The sequence below is a fragment of the Prionailurus viverrinus genome, chromosome B4, assembly GCF_022837055.1.
Source record: "Prionailurus viverrinus isolate Anna chromosome B4, UM_Priviv_1.0, whole genome shotgun sequence".
NCBI classification, from domain to species: domain Eukaryota; kingdom Metazoa; phylum Chordata; class Mammalia; order Carnivora; family Felidae; genus Prionailurus; species Prionailurus viverrinus.
Genome location: NC_062567.1, coordinates 68,124,969 through 68,140,709, shown reverse-complemented (window position 1 = coordinate 68,140,709; position 15,741 = coordinate 68,124,969).

Sequence of the window (15,741 nt, the reverse complement as noted above, 5' to 3'; positions counted from 1 at the left end):
CCTGTGGCTGTGATAACAAATTGCCACAAACTGGGTGACTTAACACAACAGAAATTTATCCTCTCCTATAACCTAGAGTGTCTAAGTCAGAGAAGGGTTTCATCAGGCCATGGTGTTGGCAGAGACACTCTTGGGAAGAATCCATTTCTTGACTTCCAGTTTCTGGTGGCTGCTGGCAACCCTTGGTTTGAGGCTGCATCACTCCAGTCTTCAAGGGCAGCATCCTCAAATCCCTCTCTGTTCCATCTTCACATTGCTTTCTCCTCTGTGTTTCTGTGTCAAATTTCCCTCAACCTCTCTCATAAGAATACTAGTGATTATTGGGGCGCCTGGGTGTCTCAGTCGGTTAAGCGTCCAACTTCAGCTCAGGTCACGATCTTGCGGTCCGTGAGTTCGAGCCCCGCGTCGGACTCTGGGCTGATGGCTCGGAGCCTGGAGCCTGCTTCCGATTCTGTGTCCCTGTCTCTCTGCCCCTCCCCCATTCATGCTCTGTCTCTCTCTGTCTCAAAAATAAATAAACGTTAAAAAAAATTAAAAAAAAAGAATACTAGTGATTACTTTTAGGACTCATCCAGATAATCCAGGATAATCTTCTCATTAAATCCTTAATTTAATCATATCTGCAAAGTCTTTGTCTTATAAGGTGAAGTTTACAGGTTCTGCTATCTTTGGGGGACATTATCAGCCCACCACACATTTGAATATATAGTCTATTTAAATTGAAATGTAGGCTGTTACAGATAAACCTAAAATCCCATTTGACTTCTGCTCCCAATTTTGGCTTACCTTACATTCCCTAGAGGTCACCACCATGTTTAGTTTGTTATTCTTTTAGTACTTCTAAGGAACTTTTGCCTCTGTCTAGATATACATCTATAGAAATTATATGACAGTGTGTGTGTGTGTGTGTGTGTGTGTGTGTATGTGTATGTGTGTGTGTGTGTGTGTGTGTGTGTGTGTACGTACACCACAAAATGTTAACAAGCTATTCTGGTCATTTTGCAACTTGGCTTCTTTTTATTCAAAATGTTTTTGAGATAAAGTGTATTGATGCAGTTAAAGATATATATTTTTTATTATAGCATTCATCTTAAATATGTACCACATTAAAACATTTTTTTTTTAATTTTTTAACGTTTATTTATTTTTGAGACAGAGAGAGACAGAGCATGAACAGGGGAGGGTCAGAGAGAGGGAGACACAGAATCCGAAACAGGCTCCAGGATCTGAGCTGTCAGCACAGAGCCCAATGCAGGGCTCGAACTCACGGACCGCCAGATCATGACCTGAGCCGAAGTCGGCTGCTTAACCGACTGAGCCACCCAGGAGCCCCTAAAACATTTTTTTTAATGTTTATTTTTGAGAGACAGAGACAGGGACAGAGTGCAAGCACGGGAGGGGAGACGGAGGAGACAGAGAAAGAAGTAGACACAGAATCTGAAGTAGGCTCCAGGTTCTGAGCTGTTAGCACAGAGCCTGACACAGGGCTTTAATCCACGAACCACAGATCATGACCTGAGCCGAAGTCAGATGCTTAACCGACTGAGTCACCCACGCGTCTCAAATATGTACCATGTTTTATCCATGCCCCTATCTATGGATGTTTAAGTTATTTCTAAATTTTTGCTATTGTAAACTATATCCTGGTATAGTTATCCTTCTGTACAAATGTGTATTATTGAAAAAGTACATGAAAGAAGAACTTTTCCCACAACTAATCTATATACTATTTCAGATTATTAATATATCTAGACCTATATGCTTCATGTTTTCAGATATTTGAGATTTTGTTCAGATTATTAATATATCTGGACTCTATTAGAGGCTATATGTGTGTATTATGCGAAGTATTTTTTTCCATTTTGTTAGCCAGTTCTCAAACTTTGTTTCTTTTTATTAAAAATTTTTTTAATGTTTATTTATTTTTGAGAGGGAGAGAGACAGAGTGTGAGCAGTGGAGGGGCAAAGAGAGAGGGAGACAAAGAATCTGAAGCAGGGTCCAGGCTCCGAGCTGTCAGCACAGAGCCTGACACGGGGCTCGAACTCACAAACCATGAGATCATGACCTGAGCCAAAGTCGGATGCTTAACCGACTGAGCCACCCAGGCTACCCTCCAACTTTGTTTCCTAAATACTTTCCCCATTTGCTTCATCTGCTTCATGTAGCAGGGTAGTTTATATGCATATGTTTATTTATTGTGTCTTTATCCTTAAAAAAAATTTTTTTTAGTGTTTATTTATTTGTAAGAGAGAGACAGAGTGTGGGGGTGGGGAGGGGCAGAGAGAGAGAGAGAGAGAGAGAGAGGGAGACAGAATCTGAAGCAGGCTCCAGGCTCTGAGCTGTCAGCACAGATTCCGACGTGGGGCTTGAATCATGAACCGTGAGATCATGATCTGAGCCAAAGTCAGATGCTTAACTGACTGAGCCACCCAGGCACCCCTATTGTGTCTTTATTCTTTACTGTGAAATACTTTTTTATATTAAGTCATTCTATTTACTTTTCTCCATAGCACTTGTCTGCACTTAACTTGCTCACTTATTCAGAAGCTCTTTCCTGCCACTTATATATAATCTCTATTGATTTGTTCACTTTTGCATCCCAGCACATAGACTAATACTTGGCACATAGTAGCTGCTCAGTAAACGTCTACTGAATAAACTGAATAAATGTTTTTTTAATGTTTATTTATTTTTGAGAGAGAGACAGACAGACATAGTGGTGAGCGGAGGAGGGGCAGAGAGAGACAGAGAGGAGACACAGAATCTAAAACAGGCTCCAGGCTCTGAGCTGTCAGCACAGAGCCCGACCTGGGGCTCAAACTCACAGACTGTGAGTTCATTCATGACCTGAATTGAAGTGGGATGCTTAACCAACTGAGCCACCCAGGCACCCCAGAATGAATAAATGCTAAATTGACCATCTTATATAGTCATTTTCAGTGGTATATCTAATAGTCACAGAAAAATGTTACATTGGCTCTCAAATTTATATATCAAAACAAGTTTAGAAAGGGCACCAATTTGTAAAACATAAGTCATATACTACCAACATTTTTCCCTAGACATCTCTCTACTCTTACACTTAAAAAGGCGTATATGCTATGAAAAATCATTTGGAAATTTTAGGAAAAAACTTGGAAAAATAAAGAGAAACAAATTACCTATAATAACATCTTTGTGAAATAACAACTATTAAAATGTGTTTAGAAATTTCTGCATCTGATCTACTCTGCTGCATTTTATTGACAATTTTCTATATTGGCATCACAAAGGAAAGGACATATCTCAAATATGCTATATTTTAACAAATATAGTGTAATTGTGATTTATGATTTTTCTCTCCTCTTTGGCCTTAGATATATTTTTAAACTTGTACCTCATAAGAGGATAAGAGGTTTACTACCTCCTAACATTCTTTTTCTCTGGCCTCATTTCCACTGTTCTCATATCCTGGGAATTCTTGAATAATGCATATTTACTCTTTTTGGTATCATGACTGATTTTATTGGTTAATCCTATTTAAAAAAACTGTGCCATAATATTCATCATATCCACATCTCACACAACATGTCACACATATTCTACATTTTCGTCCTCTGGGTCAGCTCCATTCTCTCCCTGAAACATCTGTAAATTTATTATGTATTTTCAAGATCTGAAGAGATGTATTTTTTACTTATGGGAGAAAATCACTATTTTTGGTAAATTATTAGCTTGTTAATGGAATCTTGAACCAGTAATCCAAAATTCTACAGTTAAAGAAGATGACCATTTTCCATGATAAGTACAATGGTATTTGCAGCTCAAAGAGCAAAAATAAACACAGAAGAGATACTTGGGTCTCAGTTAAAAGCAGGATCTATGTGAAGTCTGAAATAAGAAGAAAATCAAGGGGTGCCTGGGTGGCTCAGTCGGTTAGGCATCCAGCTCTTGGTGTTGGCTCAGGTCATGATCTCATGGGTTGTGGGTTTGAGCCCTGCATTAGGCTCTGTGCTGACAGTGGAACCTGTGGATTCCTACTTGGGATTCTCTCTCTCCCTTTCTTTCTGCCCCTCCCCTGCTCCCTCACTCTCACTATTTCTCTCAAAATAAATAAACTTATAAAAAAATTAAAAAAAAAGAAAAACCAATAATTTTTAACCTTGAAGTTGTTGGGAAGAAGATATCATAAAACTTAATTTAAACAATGAACTAATTTTTATTTAAAAAGGCTATTAGAAACTCATTCACATACACATTTTTCATTAATCTAACCCTATACTTTATACTCTTTTGAAGTAGTTGAAATGGTCCCTTTTATCCCATGTTGTCAGTCTATTATTCCATTTATAGCATGTTTTCAGAGAGATAATGGGTCACAGATGATGACATGAATCCGCATGAACTATTTTCTTATAAAAAGAGTTCATGACCCTTCAAGATAAGTGATTTTATCATGGAAATAAGGAATAGTACAGGAGATCCTATTTCAAAAATAAATTTTCATCTATTTTGACATTTAAATGGAACAACATTTTTCTGATAATAGATTTTTTTAAGATAGAAGCCAATATATAGCATGATCACAGATGTTCAAATTAACGTGAAGAATGTGTTCCAAAGAAGAGACATGTTTGAAAGAGATAAAGTTATTTTCATCTCTTTTAGAAACATCACAAATAGTTGTAAGAAATCTGTTTCTTAGGTTTTCCTAGGACCGTGTGACCTTGGGCTTACCTGTCACTGTACTTTGTTACTGCCAAAGAAATTCAGATTAATATTCAGTGAGAAAAAGATTCTTGGAAACTTTAGAATAAAATGTATACTTATACTTTGTCAGCGGGTGTTGCTGTATAGGTCAACTTGTGACCGTCTGTCTTTTCATAACAGCCACGTGTCAAGATCTTAACCATGGACCACTATTTTCACTACTTAGAGATTTGGTTGCTGCTTATGATTTTACCCTTTCACTCATGACTCTCTAACTGTTTCTTTTATGTTAACCTCCTCTTTTGTAATAGCTTTCCTGGAAATTGGTGGATCTGTTTCACTTCTTCCTTGTTTCCCACAGCTATGCTTAGTTATATCACTAAGCTTTAATTGCTTCCTACCTGACACATGGACAATATATTTCTGCTCCTGGGCTGTCTGGAAATTCAACCATCTTCTCTTCCCACAAGCCAAACCCAGCTTTAATGACAGTTTGGCTGCATACCAATGTCTTCCTTTTAGTTATTCTTGCCTGGTTATTTATTATAAAGAATGTACCACATATAGTTCATTAGAAAAATGTTATTAGGGTGCCTGGGTGGTTTAGTCAATTAGGCATCTGGTCTTGATTTCAGCTCAGGTCATGATCTCACAGTTGGTGAGATCAAGTCCCGAGTCAGGCTTAGCACTGATAGTGTGGAGCCTCCTTAAGATTCTCTCTTCCTCTCTCTTTTCCCCTCCCCCACTTGTGCATGCTCTCTCTCTCTCTCTCTCTCTCTCAAAATAAATAAATAAACTTAAAAAAAGAAATGTTACCAGTTGTAGTGAGCCAAAATAATAAATTTTAAAATGTGACAGTGAAGAATCTGATTGTTTATTGCTTAAAGCTAGATGGGGCGCCTGGGTGGCTCAGTCAGTTAAGCTTCCGACTTCAGCTCAGTTCATGATCTCACGGTTCTTGGGTTCGAGCCCTGTGTCAGGTTCTGTGCTGACGGCTCAGAGCCTGGAGCCTGTTTCAGGTTCTGTGTCTCCCTCTCTCTCTGCCCCTCCCCTGCTCATGCTCTGTCTCTCTCTGTCTCTCTCTCTCAAAAATAAAATAAAAACATAAAAGAAATTTTTTTTAAAAAGCTAGAAAAAAATAGCATCATGACTAGTAAGTTAGAGTCACACAATGGAATTGGTGGGGTTTGTGACAGGACTATTACATAGCAAAAGCAAAGTTTTTGTTTTCATAGTGCTTTTCAGATTTCTATAGAAGCCAGTCTGATCCACACAACAATTCTAGGAGTTCGATATTTTTATGAACTTAATTTACAATCAATGAGTATAAGGCTTAGGGAGTGTAATGACTTGTTCTAGGAAATGTACCTAGGAAGTTGCACAGAGGGTCTCAAACTCTGGTACTTGATTTTTTCAATGACAGCATGTGTGCCTTTGGAGTTAACAAATAAGATATGTTATAAGAGGAGAAAAAGGGAGGAGAAGATTAGGTCTCACCTAATTCCCAATTTTTTTTCTTCCTTTTTGTTTAGCCAGAAAATATCTTACTCTTTTAAATATTTGCCGGAATGTATTCATTTGGGGGTAGGGTGGAGGGTGGTTTCAGGCTTTTCTATCTACCTTCATTAGAATGGATTAATTTATTATAGTTCTTACTTCTGTTTAGCCATTTCAGAAGAACTCAAGTTTGTTGGCAGTTGAGAACTGAGAAAGTCCATTTTAATAGGAAACAGAGATTTTCTTTGGAGAGGGTTATGGAGCTGTGACCGGGAAGTTGGGGAGGGAGGAGGCTGTGCGAGTTGAAAGGACATGAAAAAGAACCCCAGACAAATTTAGCCCATTCTCTTCTGTGCTGGGGATCCGAGAACAAACCTGGGTGGAAGTAAGGCAAGACTAGGCTTAGTAAGATGATACCTGATTCAATTTTCTTTCCTGCCTCATTCATCTTACCCTGGTCCTACTAGGAAAGCTGTTGTCAAAAGATAGGGTTTCATGGTGGAGTACTTCTGTTCGTGTCAGTTAGAACAATCTGTTGTGGTTGAGATTGACAGGGGTGAACTGAGGTGGGTGGGGAGCAGAGGCAGAAGCTGCCATTTGTGCTTTGTTGTATCATTAATGGGAAACAGACAGTCCAAACACCTCTTGTAAATGCTCAAATTTACCTCCATCAGACACTATAGGCACTATTATGGCATCCTTTATTCTGTCTTTATACTATGAATATGCAGGCCCTTTCAAAGAAGGCACCAGAATTTTTACAATATGTTTGATTCTATGTAGAGTTATCTGAATAGAAATTAGTGAGCTCCTCCTTAGGATCGGGTTACATGCCAATGCACATATTTGCCTTTCACAGATCCCTTCAGAGTGACCCAAAGGGCAGCTGGGCATTTTATACGGGAAGAGAGAATTGACAAGAATGGCCACATGTCTGGTGAATGAATTTTACCTAAATTGAAATACAACGAAGGAGCTACAGAGTCTATTTCAATTTAATAATTTCATATTCTTTAAAACACGAACATTTATTTAAAAGCCTGAGCTATACCTTTCCGAGTAGAATAACCTTTCCACACAAGTTCTTCCTCATTTACCAAGTTCTTTTTCCCTACTTAGAAGATTTTCATTCCGTAATGACTCGTATTTATTTGATGAGAGGATTACATAAGCTGTGGAGATAAACTGAAGAATAAGGAGTATAATCTTTTGTCAAAAAATGTCTTTAAAATATTTTTAGAAATATTTGGAAATTTTAAATAAATATCCCAATTTTTCATGGTTGATTTCTCCAATTTTGTGATGAACTAGCTTATTAATCAGTAGGCTATAAATTAGGAGATGAGCCAGTGACTGCTCACGTGAGATTGTAATCTGTAGACAAATAGCTGAAATGATTTGTGTGAATTCAACATATATTTTACCATTTAAAAAAATTTCCCATCTTCATTATAAATTCTGCTTTCAGGGAATTGACTAGAATCTATATATTAAGTTTACAGATGGTTATTTTCATATAACATTTGATTCTGAATCTGAGGACATATTTGGACTTTCAAATTCAGTAGCAGTTTACGGCAAGGTGAAGAGCACCTGTTCTGATCCAAGACAAGTGTTTGACAAATGGAAAAACTCAACTTTTTTTTTTTTCCTCAAAAGGCAAGCTGACTTAAATACTTTCCTAGTACTTAGAAATGGCATGATTTTCAATCATCTCAATAAGAACTTTGTACTTTCTGGGTCACCTGGGTGGCTCAGTGGGTTAGGTGTCCGACTTCAGCCCAGGTCATGGTCTCATGGCCTGTGAGTTCAAGCCCCGCATCAGGCTCTGTGCTGACAGCTCCAAGCCTGCAGCCTGCTTCGGAGTCTGTGTCTCCCTCTCTCTGCTCTTTTTCTGCTCCCACTTTCTCTCTCTCTTTCTCTCAAAAATAAACATAAAAAAATCTTAAAAAAAAAGAACTCTTTACATAATTATAACTACTGACTAGCATATTCATCTGTAGTTTAATTTAGGGCAAAGTGATTATCAGGGAAGGGCCTTAGGCTATTAGGTAGAGATGATAATCACGTTCTTATTTCACTTGTTGAAAGGGCTAACTGTGAAGTGCTTCCATGAAGAACATATCCCAGGTTCTGTGTTATGTATGATGTTGATGCCCTGGTGATTAGCTCGTTTAACCCTGAAGGGTTTGAGAGAAAATAATATATAGCTTATTAACCTTGTCACTTACCTTCTAAACTCAGAAAGTTCCGATTAACCTTGAAAGGAAAAAAGGAGATCCTAAATTTTCAAAAGATAAGCAAATGGAAATTAAACTTGTAGGTATTTCCTCTTTTGAATATTGTTTTTTATTTTAAGGATTGTGATACAACTCATTATGCATTTCAAATAATTTAAAATGTTTCAGGGCCACCCGGGCACTCAGTTGGTTAAGCTTCTGACTCTTGATTTCGGCTCAGGTCATGATCTCACAGTTTGTGGGATGTGCCCCACATCTGGCCTCTGCACTCACAACTGAGATCCTGCTTGGGATTCTCTGTTTCCTTGGCTCTCTGCCCTCCCCCGTTCACAAGCATGTGTATGCTCTCTCTTTCTTTCAAAAATAAATAAATAAGCGTTTAAAAAAATCTTTCAGTGGAAGGTGGTGTTGGAAGCCATTAAAAAAATATTTTTCATGTTTATTTGTTTTTGAGAGAGAGAGAGAGAGGGAGAAGGGGAGGGGCAGAGAGAGAGGGAGATACCGAATCCAAAGCAGGCTTCAGGCTCCAAGCTGTCAGCACAGAGCCTGACGCTGTCTTGAACTCACAAACTGTGAGATCATGACCCGAGCAGAACTCGGACACTCAACAGATTGAGCCACCCAGGCGCCCCTAATTTTAATTAATTCAGATTAAAGCAAGTTAATTAAATCAGAATATCTGATAATGTACTAGCATATATTAAATTTATATTTGGACTGTAAATGTTTGTTAATAAGCAAATTTGCAGTAACATAGTGGATGATATTCAACCAACTTACAACGTAAAATGTTTCTTCAAAGGTTTAACACAGCAATTCTAGATATGCAAATTATTTTGCTAAATAAAAATATTACCTATGTTAAAAACTTGTATAGTGTCTATTTAGCAATATATTCAAGCAGTTCTACCTCATATACATAAGCAGTAAATTTGCATTCCTTTAAATTTTTCTGAAACTTGTTTTGAAACTGTATTTCAGTCTGGACACCCCTTGGGTCCATGAAGGAAAGATGTGAAATGATCAGAAGAAGGATCCAAAGAGGCAGAAACTTAATGATTAGAAAGCCAGAAGAGATTATTGTCCAGGTTGTCAAGGGAGTAACTTAGAGAATCAGTGCGTGTTAACAGTATTAATGCAGCAGAAAGGTCCAGTAAAATAAAGGCTGGAAAGATTATGCTGCATTTGGCAATTTGGAATTCATCGGTGACCTTTCTAAAAGTAGTGTGTGTGTAATAGTATGGTTGAAAATCACATTGTTGAGGCTGATAGACAAAATGGGAAGTGAGAAATTAAATAGGTCAGCATTAATTTTTTCAAGTCTGAATGGTTAAGGAAGGCAGTAGAGTAGCAAAGGAAATTACAGTTTTGAGGAAAAGAGGCAATCGAACGTGTTTGTATGTAGTGGGGAAAAGCCCATTGTCAGGAGAGAAGGTAAAAAAGGGAGAAGAGAAGTGAACAATAAATACTTATTGAATACATGAATTCCTTTATCTTATTAGTGCAAATGAAGTTACACAAAGAATAAGCTTCTTCTTTGAACTCTGTTTAAAGTTCAAAATCAAGGGCGCCTGGGTGGCGCAGTGGGTTGGGCGTCTGACTTCAGCTCAGGTCATGATCTCGCGGTCTGTGAGTTCGAGCCCCGCGTCGGGCTCTGGGCTGATGGCTCAGAGCCTGGAGCCTGTTTCCGATTCTGTGTCTCCCTCTCTCTCTGCCCCTCCCCCGTTCATGCTCTGTCTCTCTCTGTCTCAAAAATAAATAAACGTTAAAAAAAAATTTAAAAAAAATAAAGTTCAAAATCAGAACAGGATAAAAAGAATTTCTAGGAGTTACAAAGTTATATTTGTGTCTAAAGTTTATTGATGATGTAATCCAACTATTTTAAAAAATCTCCTTCCATTATTGTTTTTTCTTATCAAATCTCATCCAACTGGGAAGTATTTCCTACTTCCCATTCTGGGGAAGAGTTTGGGGAAGATTAATACTGATTCTTAAATGTTTGCTAAAATTCACCAGTTGCTATTTTTGACTAGATTTCTCTTCATGGGAGGATTTTTATTATTCTTCAATTCATTTAATAGATACAGAAATGTATATTTAAAAAACCAGGACTATTCAAATTTCCTTTTTTTCTGTGTTTCTAAGTTGGTTTTTTCTAGAAATGTGTCAATTCACTTAAAATTTCAAGTTAATAGTCATAAATTTTTTCAGTAATTTTTATTATCTTCAAATAGGAGCTATAAATCATTCCTGATATTGATAATTTGTAGGTGTGTTTTTTTTTTAACTTTTTTCTTGGTCCGTCTTATCAGAGATTTATAAATTTTATTAGTCTTTTCAAAGAACACGTTTTTGGCTTCGTTGATTTTTTTCTATTATAAGTCTGTTTGTATTTCATTGATTTCTCTTCTTTAGTATTTCCTTTCTTCTACTTTCTTTGAATTTAATTTGTTATTCTTTTCCTAATTTCCTAAAATAAGTACTTAAATAATCTATTTCAGTTTTTATTCCTTTTTTTCATACCAGCATTTAAAGACATACATTTTTCTTTAAGCACAGTTCTACTTGCATCCCACAAATTTTGATATACCATATTTTCATTATTAGCTTAAAATATTTTTAAATTTCTATCTTTTTCTTTAACCCATGAACTATTTAAAAAGTGTTTTCTTAAGTTTCAAAATATTTGTGGCTTTTATTTATTTATTTTAATTTTTTTTAATGTTTATTTATTTTTGAGACAGAGAGAGACAGAGCATGAGCAGGGAAGGGGCAGAGAGAGAGGGAGACACAGAATCTGAAATGGGCTCCAGGCTCTGAGCTGTCAGCACAGAGCCCGACGCGGGGCTTGAACTCACGGACCGCGAGATCATGACCTGAGCCGAAGTCGGACGCTTAACCGACTGAGCCACCCGGGCGCCCCTATTTGTGGCTTTTAAAGATGATAGTTTTGATAATGATTTCTAGCTTAATCCTACTGTAGTATAGAACTTCTATGAACTTAGTATTTGTTGAGATTTGCTTTGTTATTTAGCATATTGTCAATTTTGGTAAACGATTTATGTATACTTAAAAATAATGTGTATCTTTAAGTTTAGGGTGCAGGGTTTTACATATGTCGATTAGGTCAATGTTGATAATTGTGTTCTGTCCACGCTGTGTGTATGTTCTTGTTCTGTCAATTGCTGAGAGCAGTGTGTTAAAATCTTCCATCCTAATTACGTATTTGTGTGTTTATCAAATTTTAGTTTTTTCCAAATTTTGCTTTATACATATAATTTTTTTTACATTTATTTATTTTTGAGGGACAGAGAGAGACAATGCGTGAGCAGGGGAGGGGCAGAGAGAGAGACACACACAGAATCTGAAGCATACTCCAGGCTCTGAGCTGTCAGCGCAGAGCCCGATGCAGGGCTCAAACTCATGGACCACGAGATCATGACCTGAGCCGAAGTTGGACACTTAACCGACTGAGCCACCCAGGCGCCCCTTGCTTTATGCATTTAAGGCTATATACCTCTGTGCCTACAAATTTGAATTTTACATCTTTCTGGTAGATTGACACTTCTAATGAAATGTTTTTCTTTAGTAATTCTTCTGCCTTAAAGTTTATTCCATATGAAATAGCCTTAAAAGTATAGATAGATGAGTATATTGTCTTTTTATAGTTAAAGTTTGCCTCTTATGTCTCTGTCTACTTAAAACAAAAAAAAAAGTTTGGGGCCTTTATGTCTTGATGTGTGTCTTGTGAACATATAGTTGTTATTTATTCTAATAATCTTTGAGTTTTAATTGAGGTATTTAGTTCTTCTACATTAAGGTAGTTATTATTATATTTAGCTTAAATCTTTAAAAAATTTTCTTTGTGTTTTATTTTCCCTTCTTATTTTCTTTAGGGTTAATTGAGTGATTTCTATCATTCCATTTTTTAAATTTATCTAAGTGGGTAAGAAATAGAAGGACAGGACATTTTACTCATTTAATACTTTATATACTTTTATGGGATCACTTTTGCTTGTCTTTATATTTTTAAATAGATATTGTGAACATAAAACTGTCTATTTTGCTCACAGTTTCTGAAAAAATATTTGGACAATTTATCACAGAATTTTCTATTGACTTTAGGTGAAATCAGTGAAGGTTGTTATTTGGATCACAATTCAGAAGGATTGTTTCAAGATAGGTAGAGAGTTATGACAGAAGTAAAATATGCATATTTAACCTTTGATTTATATTGAAGGGGACAGGAGATTATGATTAAGTTTGATATTGCCAATGAATCATTAATATCTAGGTTCCTTTTACAGGGAAATGGTAAATCAATAGGGAAAATGATAAAAAAAATAAGTTAAAATAGCTACTGTCTTATTTCCAAAGTAAATAATTATGGTAATATGCATATAACTACCTCAACAGTTTAAAGGTCAACTCCTCCTTTACATACTTCAGAGATTAGTAGGTGATTAATTCACTCATTCACTGAGACACTATATCATACTGGTTAAGGATTGGGGTCTACAGTTAGAATAACCAACTCAAATGCTGACCCTAATCTTTACTTGATGGTGACCTCTGGAAATCTATTATCCAACACTTCAGAGAGTTCTCACTCATAAATGGGAATTTTGGTTCCTACCTCCTAGAATTTTTGTGGAGGCTAAATGAGTTAAAGTAAGGAAAGTGTTGAGGATAGTACCTGGCTCTTAGTATGGATGCAACAAACGTTAAGTATATTTAAAACTATTATAAATAAATCATTATGTAAAGTTAAATATTATATTGATATGTTTCCTTATTTATAAATGGAGATGAGGAAACAGAAGATGAGTTGGGTGAGGTAGGGTAGAGTCAAGGGTGTATGAAGGTGAGGATGCAGGAGAATGAACTGAGATCGGTGTTTAACAACCTTTTGAATTTCACAACCAGTGAAATGTGTGTATACACTTACATACATACACATAGATGTTGTATTGAGGATCTGCAACACCACTCTTATGTGATTTACTAGAAGGACTCACAGCCCTCAGATTCAATCATCAGCAGAAAAAGGTGCATAGGGTGGAGACTCGAAGAGACAAGACTCAAGCTTTCCATTATGCATCTCCCATTTAAGTTGCACAGACAGTAGGCAGTGCTTAATGCTCCCAGCAATGACATGTGACAACACAAGTGGCCAACCAGGAAGCACACTGGATCCTTCATGTCTGGGTTGGTATCGGGGGTTAGTCAAATAGCCATGGCATGCTCCTGTGACTGACCTTAGGTAGTCAGTTTCTAGTCAGTTTTAGAAGTCAAACTCATACAGAATGGCTGAGGGTCCCAAGCAAATGAAAATAGGCATTTACCATAAATCACATTTTTAGTAGACAGTATCTGGCATGACCCAAGGCCCAGGTATACAAAATTGTTTGGTGAGGCAGGATATTCCCAGGGTTTACAGGTTATTTCCCGGGAGCCAAAGGAGAACCTTTGGAATGTGTAGGGTTTGGACAAACTAGGACTAAGTTAATCTTTACTGCACACACAAATATACACATACATATGCAAATACATATGTATATACAAATACACACATGTATTTAAGGTTTTGGTGAGGGTGAGTATAGGAGAAAAATTATTGATTATCACCTTGACAATTTTTCAGGTTAAGGCATTAACAACTATATTCTACTACCCTCATCATTTTGTAAAAAAATGACCATTTTAACAGCAAAAAAAGTCAGAAGGACTTAATTGCAAAATAAAAAAGTTCTTATCATGAAAAGACACTTCTACACACATGTACACACAGAGAATAGAAATATTATTAAAATGTATAAATTTGTAACATAAAACCTTATTTTATAGCATTCCTGTATATAATTATGTCCATGAACAACTGTCAATTTGGGAATCGAAATTTTATTATATACCATGAAGTAGATCTTTCTGTAGCTTTCCATTCATAGCTTTTCCTATACTTTCTTATTTTTCACAGATTAATGTAAAAATACTATTTCACATAGGAATGTCGAGCAAAATAGAAAAAAATATATTTGAAATGTTCTGGGAAGACTGAGAAAGCCTGAGCAATGATTGGCCCATGGTTGTGGCTCCAGCTGGCGTGACTGGTCAATGAGGGCTGCATGAAGGGGGCTCAAGCGTTCTCATACTGAGAACTGTGGGCTTGGATGGACAGCAGCTGCCTCAAAAGCAACAGTCCAGAATTTATCTGAGAAAAGTGTTTTGAATCAAAACAATACCAGATCACAGAAAAGTATTTTGGAAAACACTGGGCTAAATGACCTTTTAGGGTTCTACTGCAAAATACCTGATTTGGGGGAACACAAATTTAAAAAAAATAGACATTGCTTTTAAGAGATTTGTGATATATCTTCCAAAACAAAACTAGTAGGAATGAAAGAATACAAAGGAATTAAATGCCAAATGAATAATTTACGACGTAGAGGTGAGGAGATTTTAGAATGATGGAAAGTCTGAGGGAAGATGTGGAATTTGATCTGGGCCATAAAGAACTAATAGTAGAAGGAGAGAGAGAGGCTTTCTAGGTGGAAAAGCATAAGCAGAGGCACAGCCTAATCATAGGTCATGCCCATGATGGCTGTACCAGGCTAAGTGGAAAGGATCTTATGAAAGGGTGAAAACAATTTTTTTTAGATGCTTATTTAGGGGAGAGGCAGAGAGAGGGAGAGAGAGAATCCCAAGGATGTTTCATGCTATTAGTGCAGAGCCCGACGCAGGGCTCTCTCTCATGTACCGTGAGATCATGACCTGAACCCAAACCAAGAATTGGACTCTTAGGGGCACCAGGGTGGCTCCATCAGTTGAGCGTTGACTTTGGCTCAGGTCATGATCTCACCGCTCGTGAATTTGAGCCCTGCATCCGGCTCTGTGCTGGCAGCTCGGAGCCTGGAGCCTGCTTCGGCTTCTGTGTCTCCCTTTTGCTCTGCCCCTAACCCACTCTCATTCTGTCTCTGTCTCTCTCAAAAATAAATAAACATTAAAAAATAATTAAAAAAAAAAGAATCGGACTCTTAACTGACTGAGCCACCCAGGTGTCCCAGTGAAAACAATTTCACTTCACAGGGAAGGACTAAATTAGGGAGGTCTAGAAAGTTAGGCTGCAGAGTTAGACTATGAGTTGTGGCGAACAACATGTATAGGTTTTTGAGGAGGAGAGTGACTTAATTTCTTTAACAGATCTATATTGGGCACTACTTTATGCCAGACACCATATATAGTACTTATAAAGGAGTGAATATGTCAGATATAATTTGTGCTGTTAAATCCCAAATAACTGGCTCTCCAGGGGGA